The sequence below is a fragment of the Salmo trutta genome, chromosome 35, assembly GCF_901001165.1.
Source record: "Salmo trutta chromosome 35, fSalTru1.1, whole genome shotgun sequence".
Classification (NCBI taxonomy): Eukaryota; Metazoa; Chordata; class Actinopteri; order Salmoniformes; family Salmonidae; genus Salmo; species Salmo trutta.
In genome coordinates this window covers 17978455-17996583 of record NC_042991.1, presented here as the reverse complement: position 1 = coordinate 17996583, position 18129 = coordinate 17978455, and positions in this window count along the sequence as shown.

The window sequence follows — 18129 nt, the reverse complement described above, 5'->3', positions numbered from 1 at the left end:
ACTTTCTCCTTCCACTACATAATTTAACCTGATCAGTTTTCCTCATGTTTTCGGTCTGATGGTTTAGATTGCTGCTGCCTGCTACTATGATAAATCACATGGCAAGGACGTTTGCTATCAAGCTATCAATGTGCATAATATCTAACAAGCGGGGCGAGAGTAGGGAAAAATATTAAATGCTGATGTGCATTCTGACTAAGTGACAGCAAACATGGCAGCCCGCGGCAAATTTAGGACACGTACGCACCCCTCCGCGTGTTGCTCCTAATCTGCAGCTTTTTTGCAGTGAGAATGTGCAGGGAAGTATTTTGCCAACATCTACCAATCCAAGATGGCATAGCAGTGCAGACGTGTTTTGTTCGTCCTCTCGTGTACTTTTGTATTTTTCATCTTTTTTTGTATATATTTCAATTTCATTTATCTCTTTTCCATTTTATTTCAATTATACCTTCCGGTAACCTGCCTCACCCAATGTGATACGGAACCGATATTATTTTTAGACCTTATAGCAAGAACCACCTAGCCATCAGAAGCTAACCAGTTAATTAGCTACAAGCTATTTAGTCATTGTTATTCACTGCTAGTGGCCTTTACCTTCTGCACAGATACCAGCCCTTTTTCTTAGCCTGGACAATACTCACCAGCCTATCAGTATTGGACTGTCTCTCCACTACAACGCCGGATTCCTGCCATAATCCCTGGACCATTACTCCCGATCTTCAGAGCTAGCACCCACAGAGTTACCTAGTACCGAAGCTATCCCTGAGGCCCACCTCCCGGCCTACTCAGTTGTTCACCCGGACTCCACCCAAACACGGCTAGAATCCACTACTCCTCCGGATCCTTACCGTAAGCTCTGGACCTTGGCACCGGATCACCGCTGCTACCGAGTGGCTAGAGTGGCTAATTCCCCTGCCCCGAAGCTAGCACCAGTTAGCCGTGAGCCAGGTGCATCTCCCGGCTAGCAAACTAAATTACTACAACTACAATACCTCTTTCGGCATCTGGCTTGGATCCTTTGTCGACACGGCTCCCCACGGCTTCTGATGTCAACATCAGAAGCCTCCTCCCTAAGTTTGTTTTACTCGCTGCTTTAGCACACTCCGCCAACCCTGATGTCCTTGCCGTGTCTGAATCCTGGCTTAGAAAGGCCACCAAAAATTCTGAGATTTCCATACCCAACTACAACATTTTCCGTCAAGATAGAACTGCCAAAGGGGTTGGAGTTGCAATCTACTGCAGAGATAGCCTGCAAAGTTCTGTCATACTTTCCAGGTCTATACCCAAACAGTTCGAACTTCTAATTTTAAAAATTAATCTCTCCAGAAATAAGTCTCTCAATGTTGTCGCCTGCTATCGACCCCCCTCCGCTCCCAGCTGTGCCCTGGACACCATTTGTGAATTGATCACCCCCCATCTAGCCTCAGAGTTCGTTCTGTTAGGTGACCTAAACTGGGATATGCTTTAACACTCCGGCAGTCCTACAATCTAAGCTAGATGCCCTCAATCTCACACAAATTATCAAGGAACCCACCAGGTACAACCCTAAATCCGTAAACATGGGCACCCTCATAGACGTTATCCTGACCAACTTGCCCTCTAAATACACCTCTGCCGTTTTCAATCAGGATCTCAGCGATCACTGACTCATTGCCTGTATCCGCTATGGGTCTGCGGTCAAACGACCACCCCTCATCACTGTCAAACGCTCCCTAAAACACTTTTGCGAGCAGGCCTTTCTAATCGACCTGGCCCGGCTATCCTGGAAGGATATTGACCTCATCCCGTCAGTCGAGGATGGCTGGTCATTCTTTAAAAGTAATTTCCTCACCATCTTAGATAAGCATGCCCCGCTCAAAAAATGCAGACCTAAGAACAGATATAGCCCTTGGTTCACTCCAGACCTGACTGCCCTTGACCAGCACAAAAACATCCTGTGGCGGACTGCAATAGCATCGAATAGTCCCCGCGATATGCAACTGTTCAGGGAAGTCAGGAACCAATACACGCAGTCGGTCAGGAAAGCAAAGGCTAGCTTTTTCAAGCAGAAATTTGCATCCTGTAGCTCTAACTCCAAAAAGTTTTGGGACATTGTAAAATCCACAGAGAACAAGAGCACCTCCTCCCAGCTGCCCACTGCACTGAGGCTAGGTAACACGGTCACCACCGATAAATCCATGATAATTGAGAATTTCAATAAGCATTTTTCTACGGCTGGCCATGCTTTCAACCTGGCTACCCCTACCCAGGTCAACAGCCCTGTGCTCCCCACAGCAACTCGCACAAACCTCCCCCACTTCTTCTTCACCCAAATCCAGATAGCTGATGTTCTGAAAGAGCTGCAAAATCTGGACCCCTACAAATCAGCTGGGCTAGACAATCTGGACCCTCTCTTTCTAAAATGATCTAACGAAATTGTTGCAACCCCTATTACTAGCCTGTTCAACATCTCTTTCGTATCGTCTGAGATTCCCATAGATTGTTAACCTCTACGGGCTAGGGGGCAGCATTGAGAATTTTGGAAATAATATGTGCCCATTTTTAACTGCCTCCTACACCAACTCAGAAGCTAGAATATGCATATTATTGTTCAGGTTTGGATAGAAAACACCCTAAAGTTTCTAAAACTGTTTGAATGGTGTCTGTGAGTATAACAGAACTCCTATGGCAGGCAAAAACCTGAGGAGGTTTCATGCAGGAAGTACCCTGTCTGACAAGGTGTTGTTGTTCTTGCTTCTGTTTATTGAAGAGTCAGGATCTTAGCTGTAACGTGACAATTCCTAGGGCTCCAATAGGCTCTCAGAACCCGGGAAAAACCTGAACGATGACGAGGCAGCCTCAGGCTGAAACACAGAATCGCCTTTTCCAAGTGTCCCATCAGAGGACAATAGAATTAGGCGCGTGCGCGATTCGACCCCGTGGAGTATTTTCCTTCGGCTGCTTAGCTAATTGCAGATTCCCGGTCGGAATATTATCGCTTTTTTACGAGATAAATTGCATAAAAATTGATTTTAAACAGCGGTTGACATGCTTCGAAGTACGGTAATGGAATATTTAGACATTTTTTGTCACGTTCTGCGCCATGCGCGCGACCGTGATTTAGCATTCTGATAGTGTCTAGAACGCACGAACAAAACGCCGCTGTTTGGATATAACGATGGATTATTTGGGACCAAACCTACATTTGTTATTGAAGTAGAAGTCCTGGGAGTGCATTCTGACGAAGAACAGGAAAGGTAAGACCATTTTTCTTATAGGAAATGTGATTTTGGTGAAGGCTAAACTTGCCGGGTGTCTAAATAGCTAGCCCGTGATGGCTGGGCTATGTACTTAGAATATTGCAAAATGTGCTTCATCCGAAAAGCTATTTTAAAATCGGACATATCGAGTGCATAGAGGGGTAATGTATCTATAATTCTTAAAATAATTGTTATGCTTTTTGTGAACGTTTATCGTGAGTAATTTAGCAAATTGTTAGTAAATTCCCCGGAAGTTTGCGGGGGGTATGCTTTTTCTGAACGTCACATGCTAATGTAAAAAGCTGGTTTTTGATATATGAACTTGATTGAACAGACATGCATGTATTGTATAACATAATGTCCTAGGTGTGTCATCTGATGAAGATCATAAAAGGTTAGTGCTGCATTCAGCTGTGGTTTGGGTTTTTGTGCCATTATATGCTAGCTTGAAAAATGGGTGTCTGATTATTTCTGGCTGGGCACTCTCCTGACATAATCTAATGTTTTTTGCTTTCGTTGTAAAGCCTTTTTGAAATCGGACAGTGTGGTCAGATTAACGAGAGTCTTGTCTTTAAATAGCTGTAAAATAGTCATATGTTTGAGAAATTGAAGTAATAGTATTTCAAACGTTTTAAAAATCGCGCCACTGGATTCAACTGGCTGTTACGTAGGTGGGACGAATTCGTCCCGCCGGTCCCATAGAGGTTAAACTGCCGTGGTCATCCCCCTCTTGAAAGGGGGAGACACTCTAGACCCAAACTGCTACAGACCTATATCTATTCGAAAACCAAGTTAACAGATTACCGACAATTTCGAATCCCAACGTACCTTCTCCGCTATGCAATCTGGTTTCAGAGCTGGTCATGGGTGCACCTCAGCCACGCTCAAGGTACTAAACGATTTCATAACCACCATCGATAAGAGACATTACTGTGCAGCCGTATTCATCGACCTGGCTAAGGCTTTCGACTCTGTCAATCACAACATTGTTATTGGCAGACTCAACAGCCTTGGTTTCACAAATGATTGCCTCACCTGGTTCACCAACTACTTCTCTGATAGAGTTCAATATGTCAAATCGGAGGGACTGTTGTCCGGACCTCTGGCAGTCTCTATAGGGGTGCCACAGGGTTCAATTCTTGTGCCAACTCTCTTCTCTGTATACATCAATGATGTTGCTCTTGCTGCTGGTGATTATTTGATCCACCTCCACACAGACCACACCATTCTGTATACCTCTGGCCCTTCTTTGGACACTGTGTTAACTAACCTCCTGATGCGCTTCAATGCCATACAACTCTCCTTCCGTGGCCTCCAACTGCTCTTAAATGCAAGTAAAACTAAATGCATGCTCTTCAACCGATCGCTGCCCGCACCTGCCCGTCCGTCCAGCATCACTACTCTGGACGGTTCTGACTTAGAATATGTGGACAACTACAAATACCAAGGTGTCTGGTTAGACTGTAAACTCTCCTTCCAGACTCACATTAAACATCTCCAAACCAAAATGAAATCTAGAATCGGCTTCCTATTTCGCGACAAAGCATCCTTCACTCATGCTGCCAAACATACCCTCGTAAAACTGACCATCCTACCGATCCTCGACTTCGGCGATGTCATTTACAAAATAGCCTCCAACACTCTACTCAACAAATTGGATGCAGTCTATCACAGTGCCATCTGTTTTGTCACCAAAGCCCCATATACTACCCACCACTGGGACCTGTATGCTCTCGTTGGCTGGCCCTCGCTTCATACTCGTCGCCAAACCCACTGGCTCCAGGTCAACACCCACCCGTAGCACGCGCTCCAGCAGGTATATCTCACTGGTCACCCCCAAAGCCAATTCTTCCTTCGGCCGCCTCGCCTTCCAGTTCTCTGCTGCCAATGACTGGAACGAACTGAAAAAAAACACTGGAGCTAGAGACTCTTACCTCTCTCACTAGCTTTAAGCACCAGCTGTCAGAGCAGCTCACAGATCCCTGCACCTGTACATAGCTCATCTGTAAATAGCCCATCCAATCTACCTCATCCCCATACTGTATTTCTTTATTTATCTTGCTCATTTGCACCCCAGTATCTCAACTTGCACATTCATCTTCTGCACATTCTACCATTCCAGTGTTTAATTGCTATATTGTAATTACTTTGCCACCATGGCCTTTTTATTGCCTTTTCGCTCTTATCCTACCTCATTTGCACATGCTGTATATAGATTTTTCTACAGTATTACTGATTGTATGTTTGTTTATTCCATGTGTAACTCTGTGTTGTATGTGTCGAACTGCTTTTCTTTATTTTGGCCAGGTCGCAGTTGCAAATGAGAACTTGTTCTCAACTAGCCTACCTGGTTAAATAAAGGTGAAATAAATAAAATAAAATAAATGTATCGTGTGTGTGTAGGCATGTGTTTGTGCCTATGTTTGGGTTGCCTCATAGTCCACTTTATTCCATAAGGTGTTTGTTTATCTGTTTTTCTAATCAAATTTTACTGCTTGCCTCAGTTACCTGATGTGGAATAGAGTTCCATGTAGTCTTAGCTCTGTGTAGTACTGTGCGCCTCCCATAGTCTGTTCTGGACTTGGGAACTTTGAAGATACGTCTTGTGGCATGTCTTGTGGGGTATGCATGGGTGTCCGAGCTGTGCGCCACCAGTTCAAACCTCTCATAAATACAAGTAGTGATGAAGTCAATCTCTCCTCCACTTTCAGCCAGGAGAGATTGACATGCATATTATTAATATTAGCTCTCTGTGTACATCTAAGGGCCAGCCGTGCTGCCCTGTTCTGAGCCAATTGCAACTTTCCTAAGTCCTTTTTTGTGGCACCTGACCACACAACTGAACAATAGTCCAGGTGTGACAAAACTGGGGCCTGTAGGACCTGCCTTGTTGATAGTGCTGTTAAGAAGGTAGAGCATACCGGGATTATGTTGGAGAGGCTTCCATTAAAAAACATCCTCTGTGTCCTGTTAGACAGGTAACTCTTTATCCACTATATGGCAGGAGGTGTAAAGCCATAACACTTACGTTTTTCCAGCAACAGACTATGATTGATAACGTCAAAAGCCTCGCTGAAGTCTAACAAAACAGTACCCACAATCTTTTTACCATCAATTTCTGATTACAATTTTCAGCCAATCATCAGTCATTTGTGTTAGTGTTGTGCTTGTTGAATGTCCTTCTCTATGAGCATGCTGAACATTTGTCAATTTGTTTACTGTGAAATAGTATCTGGTCAAACACTATTTTTCCAAAAGTTTACTAAGTCTTGGCGACAGACTGATTGGTCGGCTATTTAAGCCAGTAAAGGGGGCTTTATTATTCTTAGGTAGCGGAATTACTTTTGCTTCCCTCCAGGCCTGAGGGCACACACTTTCTAGTAGGCTGAAATTGAAAATATGGCAAATAGGAATGGCAAAATCGTCCGCTATTATCCTCAGTAGTTTTCCATCCAAGTTGTCAGACCCCGGTGTCATGTCATTGTTGATAAACTACAAAACATTTCACCTTTTCCACACTCACTTTATGGAATTCAAAATTACAATGCTTGTCTTTCATAATTTGGTCAGATATACTTGGATGTGTAGTGTCAGCGTTTGATGCTGGCATGTCATGCCTAAATTTGCCAATAAAATAATCATTAAAGTAGTCGGCAAAATCAGTTGGTTTTGTGATGAATGAGGCATCTGATTCAATACATTTTTTCCCAAAATGTAATTTAAGGTGCTCAAAAGCTTTTTACTAGCATTCTTTATTTAGTTTATCTTTGTTTCATAGCGTAGTTTCTTCTTTTTATTCAGTTTAGTCACATGGTTTCTCAATTTGCAATATGTTTGCAAATCGGTCGTGCAGCCAGACTTATTTGCCATTCCTTTTTGCCCCATCCCTCTCAACCATACAATTTTTCAATTCCTCATCAATCCACAGGGATTTAACTATTTTTACAGTCATGTTCTTAATGGATGCATGCTTATTAGTAACTGGAATAAGCTTTTTCATAAATGTGTCAAGTGCAGTGTCTGTTTGCTCCTCATTACAAACCACGGACCAACAAATATTCTTTGGACCTTCTTTGGAAATGCTGCAGCTACCGCCCTTGCTTCCTTTCTGTTTCTTTATTGTTTTCTAAATATTTGTGATTGCTTTGTTATTGTGATGACACATCAGTAGTCCTCCCTTGCACTCATGGAACAGAAGGGTTACAGTCTTCATTGCATAATCTCTGGTCACTAGTCTGCTGCTATCAGCTACAGTGGAGTCTGGGTTGAAGGTGTGATGCAGCACTACACTGAACTCTGAACAAGTGACAGGTTCAGTTCCATGAATTGCTATAGACAAGTGTCATCTTAGTAATATTTACGTAGTAGTTACGTAGCTAGTAGGGTAAGCAATAACAAAACAAAAACTGCTATAATAAACTTATTTAATGGATATTGATTACCTGGAATCTGCTGCAGTGCTTGCCTGATGACTCAAACTGAACTCTTGACTACTTCTTCACTACATATAGTACTTCAGTCTGAGACTGACATCATTGAAGTTGTTTGTGGTGACGTCAAAACGAGGGGTGTTGTACAAAACAAAGTAATCAGTGATTGGATAATCTCTAACCAATCAGAGTATCAAAGCCAATGACTAATTTTCAAAATGGCTCTGGCCCAACCCATTGGTTTCTAGGACCAATCAGAACGGTTAGAATGTGTTTGCATTCTAGAAATCATCAGGGAGGTACTCAGATCCAGAATCTAACGTATGTAGGCGTGGCGTAGCATTTGGGCGGAGCAAGGAGTTTGGGTAGCCAGGCAACTGCAGTGCTGCTTCAGTATCAATCCCAGCACAGTCCTCCCTGGCTCTCATGGAACAGACAGTCAGTCCACTCTGAGTATTAAATCAGTTCTGGTCACTAGTCTGCTGCTGTCAAGTACAGTGCACTCCAGAATTGACTGTGAATTAACTTTAAATAATAATTGGTGTGAATGCTCACTGCCTGAGTGGATAGAAAACATTTACTGCAAGAACAACTCTAGCTTCAGTAGCCAGCTGGCAGTAACTGTGGTTACAGGCTTGATTTTGTCTTTTGAATTTGATCATTTGTGCATTGGCATAAGTGGGGAGAAATGACACAAAGCAAGTGGCAAGTCCTCTATGCTGTTTTATTATTTTTGAAGGATATCACATCAGAAAATGTATATCTGGTGGGTAACATGTTTACAATTGGCCCCATTTCCACAGCTGTGAGGTTATCATTGATTCACTGTTGGAACAGACATGCAGCCAAAAAGCTAAGCATATTTCTCTGAAATCATTTTCTTAAAAAAAGTCCCAATGGCCAAGATTACAACAATACTACAACAGACACAGAAAACCCTCCACTGGAAAAAAGAAGAAAAAATATATTAGACAGGATATAGCATAATATGCTAGAAATGTCAAATGAAAAAGATATTGGCATACCACACTGTCCATCTGGTCTTTGGTCTTTAAAAAAACAAACAAGAAGTACAAAAAGGTAAGTTACCACAGTACATCATCAACTCATTTTAATTTAGCTTGCCCGGCATAATAGAACCAATAAAATACTCCCAAAAGTGCAGACCCCACCCACTCAGATTTGCCAACAACAGATTTAAGATATTGATAAATTGATGCTTCACCTCAATATGTATGTCAAGCTTCTTCCTAATCTCTTTAACTCCTTCTTCATTAAGAGGACAGTTCAGTAGTCCTCCTTTACTCTCATGGAACAGACAGTCCACTGTGAGTATTACATCACTTCTGGTCACGAGTCTGCTGCTGTCAGGTACAGTGCACTCTGGGTTAAAAAAGTGATGCAGGACTACCAGAATGACATCTTTACCATCTGTCAAAAGAAGGAGGGACAAAGCGTTTATTCATGTCATTAGCCACTTGATACATGTTCTATCTAGATCAACTCTGATATTGTCACAATGGGTGGCTTGTGGATTCAGAAGAGTCAGGCGCAGGAGACAGAAAGATTCCGTGAATTAATTTTAATAAAATATCCACACGGAAAATATGCAAAGGTATGGAGTGCAAGGTGTGCAAAAAGAAACGCACCACCCTTAAAAGAACGTAACCAGGGACGCAGCCCAAAATGAATAGCGTAACTCCAAAAATACAGAACCTCATGACAAACACACCCTGACCAACGAACAATCCCGCACAAACAACAAACCTAACTAACTAGCCTAAATACCCCTCCCCACTGACAACTAACACAAAACAGGTGCGCAACTAACCTAGGCCTAACTAACAGAACGTGAAACATAAATCGATGGCAGCTAGTAGGCCGGCGACGACGACCGCCGAGGCGAGGAGGGGCGCCACCTTCCGTAGGTGTCGTGACAGATATGGAGATAGAAGAGAGAATTGACAGTAATATAGTTTTGGAGGATACTTTGGGGGTTGGCTACCTGGAATCTGCTGCAGTGCTGCCTCAATATCAGTACCAGCACGAGAGACGATGGGACAAAAAGCCATGATGACATCACACTGCTCTGGTGACATCACTTCAGTGAAGCCTCCTCCAAGTTGTCTCATAAACTGGATATGAGAATCCATAGTATTGCCAGTGGTGATGGTGTAGTACTTCATCAACCTTGGCACCTCTGTTTTGTAATGGACAAAAAGAGAAAAGTAAAGTACAGACCCTAAAACTAAAAGTAGCAATGTTTTGGTTTAGATTAATGCCCAGACAGCCTAACCTAAGATCTGGCCTTAGACATTATTTAAATAAGTGGTAAGCCTTTGTTCTGTTAAAATAATTACCTCTGCGATCCATTGTAGATCTGTAAGGGAATAAACAAGGAAGAAATAATTATTAGTCATGTAACAGACAATAAAATACATATCTTACTGTATAATATAACAACCAGTGTAAATATTTCACGTCATCTTTCATTCTGACTATGACATATCCCTCTGAGATAAGCTATGCAGTCCCTCGCCCACCTCCCCTCTTGCCTTTATTTGACCATGTGATCTACAGGAAACAAGAAAGTGAAAGTCAATTGCTGACATCTATTTTACACCCATATAATTGGCATCGTAAACCCCATTATATTTTCATGTCTGCACCAGTAGCCTATACACACCACATCAATTTGACTTATTCATAAAACATAGTGGTGTTAAATAAGATACCTCAATGAAGGATGAACAATGAGCTATGCATGAGTTTTCAGACAGGTGATCTCCTAAGAACAACTCATCTGCAACATAATGGCTGTATTTACACAGGCAGACCAATTCTGAAGTTCTGACAAATTATCGACAAAAGAGCTGATTTGATTGTTCAAAATACCAATTAGTGGAAATACGAGTACAATTTTTTTTTTTTTTTTAAATAAATGCATGAAATGAAATGTATGCACTCACTACTGTAAGTCGCTCTGGATAAGAGCGTCTGCTAAATGACTAAAATGTAAAATGTGATTCAGTGATGGGGCGCCTATGTAAAAACAGCCAATGATGCCATGACTCATTCTGTGTGCTTATCAATTTGGAAATGATTATCTGTCTTCGTTGTCATCGTCCGGATATCAATTGAACAATCGATACAGATCTGCCTTTAACTGTATCATGTGTCATGGTTGTCGAGAGGAGAAGCAGACGAAAGTGCAGCGTGTGTGTCGTTCCACATTTTATTTATACTGTGAAACTATGCAATACATAAATAAACTGAATGACAAAAAACAACAAACCATGACGCAGAGGTGAAACATACACTACTCAAAATGAATCTCCCACAAACCCAGGTGGAAAAAAAAAACCCTACTTAAGTATGATCTCCAATTAGAGAATACGAGGAACAGCTGCCTCTAATTGGAGATCATCTAAAACAAAGCCCAACAGAGAAATACAAAAACTAGAGCAACCCAACATAGAAATACAAAACTAGAACATAACAACATAGAAAAAACTAAACTAGAAAACCTCGCTGTCACGCCCTGACCTACTCTACCATAGAAAATAACAGCTTACCATGGTCTGGACGTGACAGTCAGTTAGTGTTAAATGTAAAGAGGAAAATGTACTTACTGAACCATAATGGTGTGTGAATTTCTTTGGATGAAGACTATTGAAAGACAATCTGACTACCTTCTTTGATGCCCAGAGGAAAGTGAAAAAGTACACAGCTTGAGGGAGAGATGGTTTTTATCAGAAACAGTTTCACTTTCATATTCAAGATAATCTAGTAGGCTTTTAAAACTGCAGCATCACCTGTTTTTTCAACTGGCATTTGGTTAAAGATTGGTATGCCCTAGTTAACCATGAGCCTGTGAAACAACCTAAAAAGCCTCTACGACATTCATTGTAAAAGGAAAAAAGAAAAGTAAAAGTATAAGTTGTCACCAACGCTATGAGTATTATTCATACAGAAATCACATCCAGTATTGTTAGACACTGTCACTGGAACAGCTTTAAGGCTTCGGGGACATGTTGGGGAATGCATATAGGGTAGAAGTAGCTGATCTGGGATCTGCTTTGCGTCTGTTCAACACAAAACCTGTTCCTACTGGTTGGCCGCAAGAAACTGCCGCTTTTACAGTTGTGGTGAATGAGATGAGAATCTCATTTGTTGTCTCCATAAAGAGGGCGTTTCAGGAATAAAGTAATCTCAAAGAAGGTATGCAATATGGAGAATTGATACTTTAGTGTTTGTCTTTGCCAGAAGATACTGACTACAGCTACGCTTGTTTACACTAGCTGCACTGAGGTCGGAACGCAAATATGGTTATATCAAGACACCGTGAAGCTGGCGGCAGATATTGGTCAGAAAACGTACGTCAATGCAGGGATGGGATATGCCACTGTACTCCAAATAACTTCCCTTTTCGTCCTCATGATAGCTACCAGAAGCCACAGAAGCCATTATGGAATGGCACGTAGCGTTGAACAACAAAGGAGTTGATTGGCTGACACTGACATTCTAAATGGCTGTGGTGGCTACTGCTAGGGCAGTTTTCTGTAAAACTAGCAGTATTTCAATCTTCTCAATATATCAGTGTAGAAAAGGTAACATTTTGAGTACAGTGGCATGTACTAGGATTGTGACGAGTAGTTGGACAAAATGAGTATCACTACGGATATGGGCAATTTTCTGTATAACTCAACTGGCTGTCTGTAAAAAGAAGGGCGGGCTGTACGTTGATCCTGCTGCTCTGATTGGATAGAGTGAAGCTGTATTCTCCAGCCACTTGCTTCATAATTTCACCCTATCAGTTTTCCTTTCATGTTTTTGGTCTGATCATTTAGATTCAGTGGCGGTCGGTGTCCTGTTTAAGATTCTTTTTTAATGAGCATGGCAGCATATTGGATGACTGTAATTCATATTCTATTTACCCAGCTCAATGTAACATCGATAGGCTTAGGCTACAACATGATACTCGAATTTTCACTGTACCCATCATGAGGTTGCTACAACCTAGCCTATGAATAACATTTTACAATAACGTAGGTGCACCCCTGATCACACGCAAACACAGTTCACTTTCATAACAGCCACATAAAAACAGAATGATCACTTCGCTCATTGTATATATAATTCCTTCTCGCAACTATCTACGCACTCTCCTCCTCTCACCTTTACCATTTAATTGTGGACTTCAGTGCACAAAACATCAGCTGTCTGTGACAAGGCGAAAAACCTTTCCAAGCCAAACCTTCATATCATGACCGCTAACCGCAACACATACCCTACATCGCTGTCACGTCATAGTCAACGAGAACTACTAGAACCAAAGCAAATAGTAAACCCGCTACAATCATGCAGGACAGTGTACAGTGTACAGTCAAAAAGCAATTTTGCAGTTACACCAGCGGGTCTTGGTGGCAATAAATGAATAAAACCAAAAGCTTACCTTGACTTGAAGAGTTCCAATGTTGGATAGCCATAACCAGATAGCTAACATAGCATCACTCTTTGTTTGAGCCGGGTATTTGAGTAGGCTAAACTAGCTAGCTGCATTCGCAAGATAAGTTAAATTTAAATAAAAAAATATATAAAACTCTTTTTCTCTCTTGCTTCTCCTTCATTTTCGTTGAAATGAACTTGTTCAAAACTGTTCAACTACTATCTTTCTATCTCTTTGAGTCAACTACTCACCACATGCTATGCAGTGCTAAATAGCTATAGTTTATGCCTTCAGTACTAGATTCATTCTCTGATCCTTTGATTGGGTGGACAACATGTCAGTTTATGCTGCAAGAGCTCTAATAGGTTGGAGGATGTCCGTTGGAACTTGTTATAATTACTGTGTAAGTCTATGAAAGGGGGTGAGAACCAAGAGCCTCCTAGGTTTTGTATTGAAGTCAATGTACCCAGAGGAGGACAGAAGCTAGTTGTGGTGCTATGGTGCTACCCTACAGAGTGCTGTTGAGGCTACTGTAGACCTTCATTGCAAAACAGTTTGTTTTAATAAATCATTTGGTGACGTGAATATATTTAGTATAGTTTTATTCACTGAGGATGGTCCTCCTCTTCCTCCTCTGAGGAGCCTCCACTATTTAGATGGCTGCTGCCTGCTACTATGATAAATCACATGGTGAGGATGTTTGCTATCAATGTGCATAATATCTAACAAGCGGGGCAAGGGTAGGGAAAATAGTCAGAATGCTCACCAGCATTTCATATAAGTGACAGCAAACATGGCAACCCGCTGCAAATTGAGGACGCGCACAAGCACCCCTCCGTGCGCTGCTCCTAATCTGCAGCTTTTTTGCAGTGAGAATGTGCAGGGAGGAAATTTTACAAACATCTACTTAGGAATATTAAAACAGTTTTTTCATTTTTTTTTATCACGACTGTCATCCGATCCGATATGACTATCAACTGTCAATTTACGGATACGATTATGAATATGAATATGGCCATGTTGGCACACCCCTAGCACATACCATCCCTACGTTTTCCTACACGTCTCATGCCGACTCCACTGTGTCTTAATGTAATCATGATTGCGTTCTGACCTCAGTGCAGCTCAGTGTAAACAAGCTTATCGGCAGGGTCGGTATCTTCTGGAAATATTTTTCCTAAGTATCCTATTGAAAATATTAGCATAGCCATTTGATGGTCTCTGAATGCAAACACTGGTTATGCGGATTGTTGTCAGCGGGAAATGACAGAAGGAGACTCTAACAGGGAGAAATGGAAGCTAACTTTGCAAAGGGAAGTGTACAGTACAGGTAGACATTTCACAATGTAAATGTATCAAACAATTAATTAAATCAGTAGGTGGCTACATTGTAGCCAAGTTGTTTGAGCGCATGTAGTGCTTCTACACCTGCATTGCTTGCTGTTTGGGGTTTTAGGCTGGGTTTCTGTACAACACTTTGAGATATCAGCTGATGTAGGAAGGGCTTTAAAAATATATTTGATTTGATTTTGATTTAATGCACGGTTAGAAAGGTTACATTATATCAGCATCCAGAGTGTAGATTTGCTGCAACGTCACTGCAAAGCAAGTATTCCCTTCTTCGTGTGACTATTCGTGGAAAATGATGGTGGCTGTGGCTCTAGAAACACTGCTACTGCTACACTACTACACTGCTGTACTGAATAAAACAGAACCAAGGTGTTCATATGACCTTTGGATTCACACGCGGGATAATCCTGTGTTCATAAGGGTTGGTATACCATGTCATTTTTATTCTATGTGGACATCAAAATACAGTGTCCTACTACCAGAATAGATGTTGATCTCCAGACTAAATCATATTGAAGCCCTTTTGACAATTATGTGATAGTGATGATGTCTATTGCATGCACTATTTGTCTTAGAATAATTCAAGTCTGGTGTTGTTATGTTAGAGACAGTACTGATCGGTGAGGTCTTCTGTAATCATAAATCATCATGATCATCATCAACTTCATCACCACACACAAGGAAACAAGTCACCGTCATATGTGCCAAGGAAGAGGAAGGCTTCACAGCCAAAACAAAAAAGTGGTGTTCCACTACCAGATAGCTAACTGTCACTAAACTGTTACTATTACTAGATGTTTGACAAATTGTCATGTAACCCTCTCATCAGGCTCGAATTTGACTTTCACGATATTAACAACAGCATGGGATGGTAGGTGAGAAGGACATCTCCAATAAGAATCCCAATTGTAAACTTTCTAGGGTGATGACAAATAGGGTATTAACTTCAGTTGGAATGTTTATAGATTTTTGTTATTGTATAAGGATATACTTTCCTATGCATTAAATGAAATTGAAACAGGAAATGACTCCACCAAGGCAACATACATAATGTTCAATATGGGTATTATTTCATTTTTAATGCACCACACCAAATAAATAAAAATAATAAACCCCAATGAGTCGTGCACAACCCATGTCCAAATTATTTCAATCTTGCTTAATCAACCGTTGGCGCACGTTGGAGCTCCAAAAAAATGACGACACACATAAAGTCCTGAAGAACCCCACCATTGTGGTTACTCACTACTCGTAGATATTCCCTCAGTGAAGTATGGCAGTTTCTTGCAGGTTTCCTCTCAAGATCCACAGCAAGCACAGCTATCAATGCAGGCAGTACTCTTTAGCAGTAACCGATATCCCATGGGAACATGAACTCATTAATCTTTCCCAAGAAAACTCTCTCGGTTTCACACGACGCTAGGCTAATGTAAGGTATAATTATCTTTTTACATCAGCATATGTATCAATATGTTTTATTGTTTTGTTAAGCTACATGCTTGTGTGATTATTATGTCTTAAGAGACCGTGTATGTGACTAACTGGAGGGTTGCTGGGTAGTAGGAGTGTAGGCTGAGTAGACTCGTGACACACACACACACACTGCCTGGTTGTGGAACCACTCAAGGACATGTGTACGTGACGGACTGGTAGAATGGAAGATAGCTGTAGCACAAAAGCAGAAACTGTCCTAACTGTAGCATAAAAACAGACACTGTCCTTGGGTGTCTGACTCTCGGGTACACACGAGAAGATAAGCTAGAAGACAACTATGCTTGGCAACAGTGATGCGCCAGGAGGCTGGGACCAGCCTGGTCGCCTACGATAGGCTGAGTAAGTCTAAACCACACTCAGCCTCTACACTGACAGGCCGGCTCTGAAGCAGGAGCTATCTCTGTCAGAGTATTAAAGAAGAACTTTGGGTGTGACAGTTAATTCTCTGTCTGCCCTGCGTGGTGTCACAGTGAGCCCGTATATACGAACATCATATTTACCATTTATATATCATTGAATTAATTAAAGTACAAAGAAATCAGAAGTTACTCTGTGCTGACTATTTTGTTCTAATACCAGATTCGAATTGACGCAACACAACACTAACCTCATGGCTGTCCAAAACCTCCACGATGAGACGGTAGCTTTAGTCTTTACTAAGTCTTTCTTAACAAAATTATTACAACTCTCTTATAAAATAAAATCGGTATTTACCTTCAAAACTCATTTTTTATCATCTTCTGTTATAATTTTTCTTCCCCAACGGTCATAATGTAACGTCCATCCTTTTCTCAATTTCTCTCTCCATCTCTTTTTTTCCAGGCCTCCCGTTAACCAGGTCAACTCTCCCATTGGCCACAGCTTAACAAGCGACCCTATTGGTCAAAACTTAAACATAAAATTAAACCAACCTATTCACTTATACATTAAAGAAATATTTCTTCAAAAGAAATGAATTAAACAACATTACAATTCGGGAGCAATTCAATCACCTTTTTAAATCGATTACCAATTAATTATAACAAATAAACTCAATACTTGGTTCTAACAAGAATAAACTCAATACTTGGTTCTAACAAGAATAAACTCAATACTTGGTTCTAACAAGAATAAACTCAATACTTGGTTCTAACAAGGGTATTACAGTCAGTTTACTGAGCAAACTAAATCTGTCTCTGGCCAAATGTCTTAAATCATAATTATTATTGCTTGTGGAGTCTCCATGTATGTATTCCATGCATATTGGCCCATGCATGATGTTCCTAATAAAACCTTCTAAGGTCCTGTAGGACACTGGATCTTTGCTTTTCAGTTCTGTACTTGAATATTATAGAATAATGACCCCATGCCCAGGCGACCCAAAAGATGAATAGAACATATGGCAGAAAAAGGTCAATGGGCCTACTGTGAGTTTCCTTTATTTTAATTGCCCATTTCTGTAAAAAAAAAATAATAATTGCCCATCCCTGTCATGAAATCGACTCCAAACACTCTACTCCTCTCAGATCTACAAGTCCAAAGTGGATAGGTGATAGGAGTCAATTTGGGATTGGGTAACAGTCTCTGCTTGACAACACTTACATTGACACTTGGTTTACTCTGTTCTTTTTAACTCTTGTTTTGTGTGCCCATTGCCTGATTTATGAAGGTCAACAACCGTTTGTCTCATTCCATTTGAGTTCAATGCCGTTCCCCATGATGATGGATGACAAATGGATTTTACATGCTATACCCCCTTCCTAATATTGTGTTGTACCCCCTTTTGCCCTCAGAACAGCCTCAATTCGTCGGGGCATGGACACTACAAGGAGTCAAAAGCGTTCCGCAGGGATGCTGGCCCATGTTAAATCCAACGCTTTTCACAGTTGGATGGCTGGATGTCCTTTGGGTGGTGGACCATTCTTGATACACACAGGAAACTGTTGAGTGTGAAAAACCCAGAAGCGTTGCAGTTCTTGACACACTCAAACAGGTTCGCCTGGCACCTACTACCATACCCCGTTCAAAGGGGCTTAAATATTTTTTCTTGCCCATTCACCCCTGAATGGCACTCATACATAATCCATGTTTCAATTGTCCCAAGGTTTAAAAATCATTCTTTACCCTGTATCCTCCACTTCATCTACACTGATTGAAGTAGATTTAACAGCTTTCACCTGGTCAGTCT